Below are 7,645 nucleotides of genomic sequence, written 5' to 3'. Positions count from 1 at the left end.
TTTTGTGCACACAGGGGGTTGTCTCCGGAGTGTGGATTCTGTGCACACAGGGGGTTTTCCCCGGAGTGTGGATTCTGTGCACACAGGGGGTTGTCCCCGGAGTGTGGATTCTGTGCACACAGGGGGTTGTCTCCGGAGTGTGGATTCTGTGCACACAGGGGTTGTCCCCGGAGTGTGGATTCTGTGCACACAGGGGGTTGTCCCCGGAGTGTGGATTCTGTGCACACAGGGGTTGTCTCCGCTCCCCGGAGTGTGGATTCTGTGCACACAGGGGGTTGTCCCCGGAGTGTGGATTCTGTGCACACAGGGGGTTGTCCCCGGAGTGTGGATTCTGTGTACACAGGGGGTTGTCTCCGCTCCCCGGAGTGTGGATTCTGTGCACACAGGGGGTTGTCCCCGGAGTGTGGATTCTGTGCACACAGGGGGTTGTCCCCGGAGTGTGGATTCTGTGTACACAGGGGGTTGTCCCCGGAGTGTGGATTCTGTGCACACAGGGGGTTGTCTCCGGAGTGTGGATTCTGTGCACACAGGGGGTTGTCTCCGCTCCCCGGAGTGTGGATTCTGTGCACACAGGGGGTTGTCTCCCGAGTGTGGATTCTGTGCACACAGGGGTTGTCTCCGCTCCCCGGAGTGTGGATTCTGTGCACACAGGGGGTTGTCCCCGGAGTGTGGATTCTGTGCACACAGGGGGTTGTCCCCGGAGTGTGGATTCTGTGCACACAGGGGTTGTCTCCGCTCCCCGGAGTGTGGATTCTGTGCACACAGGGGGTTGTCCCCGGAGTGTGGATTCTGTGCACACAGGGGGTTGTCCCCGGAGTGTGGATTCTGTGTACACAGGGGGTTGTCCCCGGAGTGTGGATTCTGTGCACACAGGGGGTTGTCTCCGGAGTGTGGGTTCTGTGCACACAGGGGGTTGTCTCCGCTCCCCGGAGTGTGGATTCTGTGCACACAGGGGGTTGTCTCCGGAGTGTGGATTCTGTGCACACAGGGGGTTGTCTCCGCTCCCCGGAGTGTGGATTCTCTGCACACAGGGGGTTGTCTCCGCTCCCCGGAGTGTGGATTCTGTGCACACAGGGGGTTGTCTCCGGAGTGTGGATTCTGTGCACACAGGGGGTTGTCTCCGCTCCCCGGAGTGTGGATTCTGTGCACACAGGGGTTGTCCCCGGAGTGTGGATTCTGTGCACACAGGGTGTTGTCCCCGGAGTGTGGATTCTGTGCACACAGGGGGTTGTCCCCGGAGTGTGGATTCTGTGCACACAGGGGGTTGTCTCCGCTCCCCGGAGTGTGGATTCTGTGCACACAGGGGGTTGTCTCCGCTCCCCGGAGTGTGGATTCTGTGCACACAGGGGTTGTCCCCGGAGTGTGGATTCTGTGCACACAGGGGGTTGTCTCCGCTCCCCGGAGTGTGGATTCTGTGCACACAGGGGTTGTCCCCGGAGTGTGGATTCTGTGCACACAGGGGGTTGTCTCCGCTCCCCGGAGTGTGGATTCTGTGCACACAGGGGGTTGTCTCCGGAGTGTGGATTCTGTGCACACAGGGGGTTGTCCCCGGAGTGTGGATTCTGTGCACACAGGGGGTTGTCCCCGGAGTGTGGATTCTGTGCACACAGGGGTTGTCCCCGGAGTGTGGATTCTGTGCACACAGGGGTTGTCCCCGGAGTGTGGATTCTGTGCACACAGGGGGTTGTCTCCGGAGTGTGGATTCTGTGCACACAGGGGGTTGTCCCCGGAGTGTGGATTCTGTGCACACAGGGGGTTGTCTCCGCTCCCCGGAGTGTGGATTCTCTGCACACAGGGGGTTGTCTCCGCTCCCCGGAGTGTGGATTCTGTGCACACAGGGGGTTGTCCCCGGAGTGTGGATTCTGTGCACACAGGGGTTGTCCCCGGAGTGTGGATTCTGTGCACACAGGGGGTTGTCTCCGCTCCCCGGAGTGTGGATTCTCTGCACACAGGGGTTGTCTCCGCTCCCCGGAGTGTGGATTCTGTGCACACAGGGGGTTGTCCCCGGAGTGTGGATTCTGTGCACACAGGGGGTTGTCCCCGGAGTGTGGATTCTGTGCACACAGGGGTTGTCTCCGCTCCCGGAGTGTGGATTCTGTGCACACAGGGGGTTGTCCCCGGAGTGTGGATTCTGTGCACACAGGGGGTTGTCCCCGGAGTGTGGATTCTGTGTACACAGGGGGTTGTCCCCGGAGTGTGGATTCTGTGCACACAGGGGGTTGTCTCCGGAGTGTGGATTCTGTGCACACAGGGGGTTGTCTCCGCTCCCCGGAGTGTGGATTCTGTGCACACAGGGGGTTGTCTCCGGAGTGTGGATTCTGTGCACACAGGGGGTTGTCTCCGCTCCCCGGAGTGTGGATTCTCTGCACACAGGGGGTTGTCTCCGCTCCCCGGAGTGTGGATTCTGTGCACACAGGGGGTTGTCTCCGGAGTGTGGATTCTGTGCACACAGGGGGTTGTCTCCGCTCCCCGGAGTGTGGATTCTGTGCACACAGGGGTTGTCCCCGGAGTGTGGATTCTGTGCACACAGGGTGTTGTCCCCGGAGTGTGGATTCTGTGCACACAGGGGGTTGTCCCCGGAGTGTGGATTCTGTGCACACAGGGGGTTGTCTCCGCTCCCCGGAGTGTGGATTCTGTGCACACAGGGGGTTGTCTCCGCTCCCCGGAGTGTGGATTCTGTGCACACAGGGGTTGTCCCCGGAGTGTGGATTCTGTGCACACAGGGGGTTGTCTCTGCTCCCCGGAGTGTGGATTCTGTGCACACAGGGGTTGTCCCCGGAGTGTGGATTCTGTGCACACAGGGGGTTGTCTCCGCTCCCCGGAGTGTGGATTCTGTGCACACAGGGGGTTGTCTCCGGAGTGTGGATTCTGTGCACACAGGGGGTTGTCCCCGGAGTGTGGATTCTGTGCACACAGGGGGTTGTCCCCCGGAGTGTGGATTCTGTGCACACAGGGGTTGTCCCCGGAGTGTGGATTCTGTGCACACAGGGGTTGTCCCCGGAGTGTGGATTCTGTGCACACAGGGGGTTGTCTCCGGAGTGTGGATTCTGTGCACACAGGGGGTTGTCCCCGGAGTGTGGATTCTGTGCACACAGGGGGTTGTCTCCGCTCCCCGGAGTGTGGATTCTCTGCACACAGGGGGTTGTCTCCGCTCCCCGGAGTGTGGATTCTGTGCACACAGGGGTTGTCCCCGGAGTGTGGATTCTGTGCACACAGGGGGTTGTCTCCGCTCCCCGGAGTGTGGATTCTCTGCACACAGGGGGTTGTCTCCGCTCCCCGGAGTGTGGATTCTGTGCACACAGGGGGTTGTCTCCGGAGTGTGGATTCTGTGCACACAGGGGGTTGTCTCCAGAGTGTGATTCTGTGCACACAGGGGTTGTCCCCGGAGTGTGGATTCTGTGCACACAGGGGGTTGTCTGCGCTCCCCGGAGTGTGGATTCTGTGCACACAGGGGGTTGTCTCCGCTCCCCGGAGTGTGGATTCTCTGCACACACGGGGTTGTCTCCACTCCCCGGAGTGTGGATTCTGTGCACACAGGGGTTGTCCCCGGAGTGTGGATTCTGTGCACACAGGGGGTTGTCTCCGCTCCCCGGAGTGTGGATTCTCTGCACACATGGGGTTGTCTCCGCTCCCCGGAGGGTGGATTCTGTGCACACAGGGGGTTGTCTCCGCTCCCCCGAGGGTGGATTCTGTGCACACAGGGGGTTGTCTCCGCTCCCCGGAGTGTGGATTCTGTGCACACAGGGGGTTGTCTCCGCTCCCCGGAGTGTGGATTCTGTGCACACAGGGGGTTGTCCCCGGAGTGTGGATTCTGTGCACACAGGGGTTTGTCTCCGCTCCCCGGAGTGTGGATTCTGTGCACACAGGGGTTGTCCCCGGAGTGTGGATTCTCTGCACACAGGGGGTTGTCTCCGCTCCCCGGAGTGTGGATTCTGTGCACACAGGGGTTGTCTCCGCTCCCCGGAGTGTGGATTCTGTGCACACAGGGGGTTGTCCCCGGAGTGTGGATTCTGTGCACACAGGGGTTGTCTCCGGAGTGTGGATTCTGTGCACACAGGGGGTTGTCTCCGCTCCCCGGAGTGTGGATTCTGTGCACACAGGGGGTTGTCCCCGGAGTGTGGATTCTGTGCACACAGGGGTTGTCCCCGGAGTGTGGATTCTCTGCACACAGGGGGTTGTCCCCGGAGTGTGGATTCTGTGCACACAGGGGGTTGTCCCCGGAGTGTGGATTCTGTGCACACAGGGGTTGTCTCCGCTCCCCGGAGGGTGGATTCTGTGCACACAGGGGGTTGTCTCCGCTCCCCGGAGTGTGGATTCTGTGCACACAGGGGTTGTCCCCGGAGTGTGGATTCTGTGCACACAGGGGTTGTCTCCGCTCCCCGGAGTGTGGATTCTGTGCACACAGGGGGTTGTCCCCGGAGTGTGGATTCTGTGCACACAGGGGGTTGTCCCCGGAGTGTGGATTCTGTGCACACAGGGGTTGTCCCCGGAGTGTGGATTCTGTGCACACAGGGGGTTGTCCCCGGAGTGTGGATTCTGTGCACACAGGGGGTTGTCTCCGGAGTGTGGATTCTGTGCACACAGGGGTTGTCCCCGGAGTGTGGATTCTGTGCACACAGGGGGTTGTCCCCGGAGTGTGGACTCTGTGCACACAGGGGTTGTCTCCGCTCCCCGGAGTGTGGATTCTGTGCACACAGGGGGTTGTCCCCGGAGTGTGGATTCTGTGCACACAGGGGTAGTCCCCGGAGTGTGGATTCTGTGCACACAGGGGGTTGTCTCCGCTCCCCAGAGTGTGGATTCTGTGCACACAGGGGTTGTCTCCGCTCCCCGGAGGGTGGATTCTGTGCACACAGGGGGTTGTCTCCGCTCCCCGGAGTGTGGATTCTGTGCACACAGGGGTTGTCCCCGGAGTGTGGATTCTGTGCACACAGGGTTTGTCTCCGCTCCCCGGAGTGTGGATTCTGTGCACACAGGGGGTTGTCTCCGGAGTGTGGATTCTGTGCACACAGGGGGTTGTCCCCGGAGTGTGGATTCTGTGCACACAGGGGGTTGTCCCCGGAGTGTGGATTCTGTGCACACAGGGGGTTGTCTCCGGAGTGTGGATTCTGTGCACACAGGGGTTGTCCCCGGAGTGTGGATTCTGTGCACACAGGGGGTTGTCCCCGGAGTGTGGATTCTGTGCACACAGGGGTTGTCTCCGCTCCCCGGAGTGTGGATTCTGTGCACACAGGGGGTTGTCCCCGGAGTGTGGATTCTGTGCACACAGGGGGTTGTCCCCGGAGTGTGGATTCTGTGTACACAGGGGGTTGTCTCCGCTCCCCGGAGTGTGGATTCTGTGCACACAGGGGGTTGTCCCCGGAGTGTGGATTCTGTGCACACAGGGGGTTGTCCCCGGAGTGTGGATTCTGTGTACACAGGGGGTTGTCCCCGGAGTGTGGATTCTGTGCACACAGGGGGTTGTCTCCGGAGTGTGGATTCTGTGCACACAGGGGGTTGTCTCCGCTCCCCGGAGTGTGGATTCTGTGCACACAGGGGGTTGTCTCCCGAGTGTGGATTCTGTGCACACAGGGGTTGTCTCCGCTCCCCGGAGTGTGGATTCTGTGCACACAGGGGGTTGTCCCCGGAGTGTGGATTCTGTGCACACAGGGGGTTGTCCCCGGAGTGTGGATTCTGTGCACACAGGGGGTTGTCTCCGGAGTGTGGATTCTGTGCACACAGGGGTTGTCCCCGGAGTGTGGATTCTGTGCACACAGGGGGTTGTCCCCGGAATGTGGACTCTGTGCACACAGGGGTTGTCTCCGCTCCCCGGAGTGTGGATTCTGTGCACACAGGGGGTTGTCCCCGGAGTGTGGATTCTGTGCACACAGGGGTAGTCCCCGGAGTGTGGATTCTGTGCACACAGGGGGTTGTCTCCGCTCTCCAGAGTGTGGATTCTGTGCACACAGGGGTTGTCTCCGCTCCCCGGAGGGTGGATTCTGTGCACACAGGGGGTTGTCTCCGCTCCCCGGAGTGTGGATTCTGTGCACACAGGGGTTGTCCCCGGAGTGTGGATTCTGTGCACACAGGGTTTGTCTCCGCTCCCCGGAGTGTGGATTCTGTGCACACAGGGGGTTGTCTCCGGAGTGTGGATTCTGTGCACACAGGGGGTTGTCCCCGGAGTGTGGATTCTGTGCACACAGGGGGTTGTCCCCGGAGTGTGGATTCTGTGCACACAGGGGGTTGTCTCCGGAGTGTGGATTCTGTGCACACAGGGGTTGTCCCCGGAGTGTGGATTCTGTGCACACAGGGGGTTGTCCCCGGAGTGTGGATTCTGTGCACACAGGGGTTGTCTCCGCTCCCCGGAGTGTGGATTCTGTGCACACAGGGGGTTGTCTCCGGAGTGTGGATTCTGTGCACACAGGGGGTTTTCCCCGGAGTGTGGATTCTGTGCACACAGGGGGTTGTCCCCGGAGTGTGGATTCTGTGCACACAGGGGGTTGTCTCCGGAGTGTGGATTCTGTGCACACAGGGGTTGTCCCCGGAGTGTGGATTCTGTGCACACAGGGGGTTGTCCCCGGAGTGTGGATTCTGTGCACACAGGGGTTGTCTCCGCTCCCCGGAGTGTGGATTCTGTGCACACAGGGGGTTGTCCCCGGAGTGTGGATTCTGTGCACACAGGGGGTTGTCCCCGGAGTGTGGATTCTGTGTACACAGGGGGTTGTCTCCGCTCCCCGGAGTGTGGATTCTGTGCACACAGGGGGTTGTCCCCGGAGTGTGGATTCTGTGCACACAGGGGGTTGTCCCCGGAGTGTGGATTCTGTGTACACAGGGGGTTGTCCCCGGAGTGTGGATTCTGTGCACACAGGGGGTTGTCTCCGGAGTGTGGATTCTGTGCACACAGGGGGTTGTCTCCGCTCCCCGGAGTGTGGATTCTGTGCACACAGGGGGTTGTCTCCCGAGTGTGGATTCTGTGCACACAGGGGTTGTCTCCGCTCCCCGGAGTGTGGATTCTGTGCACACAGGGGGTTGTCCCCGGAGTGTGGATTCTGTGCACACAGGGGGTTGTCCCCGGAGTGTGGATTCTGTGCACACAGGGGTTGTCTCCGCTCCCCGGAGTGTGGATTCTGTGCACACAGGGGGTTGTCCCCGGAGTGTGGATTCTGTGCACACAGGGGGTTGTCCCCGGAGTGTGGATTCTGTGTACACAGGGGGTTGTCCCCGGAGTGTGGATTCTGTGCACACAGGGGGTTGTCTCCGGAGTGTGGGTTCTGTGCACACAGGGGGTTGTCTCCGCTCCCCGGAGTGTGGATTCTGTGCACACAGGGGGTTGTCTCCGGAGTGTGGATTCTGTGCACACAGGGGGTTGTCTCCGCTCCCCGGAGTGTGGATTCTCTGCACACAGGGGGTTGTCTCCGCTCCCCGGAGTGTGGATTCTGTGCACACAGGGGGTTGTCTCCGGAGTGTGGATTCTGTGCACACAGGGGGTTGTCTCCGCTCCCCGGAGTGTGGATTCTGTGCACACAGGGGTTGTCCCCGGAGTGTGGATTCTGTGCACACAGGGTGTTGTCCCCGGAGTGTGGATTCTGTGCACACAGGGGGTTGTCCCCGGAGTGTGGATTCTGTGCACACAGGGGGTTGTCTCCGCTCCCCGGAGTGTGGATTCTGT

The sequence above is a fragment of the Cnephaeus nilssonii genome (assembly GCF_951640355.1).
Source record: "Cnephaeus nilssonii genome assembly, chromosome: 4".
In the NCBI taxonomy this organism is placed as follows: Eukaryota; Metazoa; Chordata; class Mammalia; order Chiroptera; family Vespertilionidae; genus Cnephaeus; species Cnephaeus nilssonii.
This window is presented reverse-complemented; position numbering follows the sequence as displayed.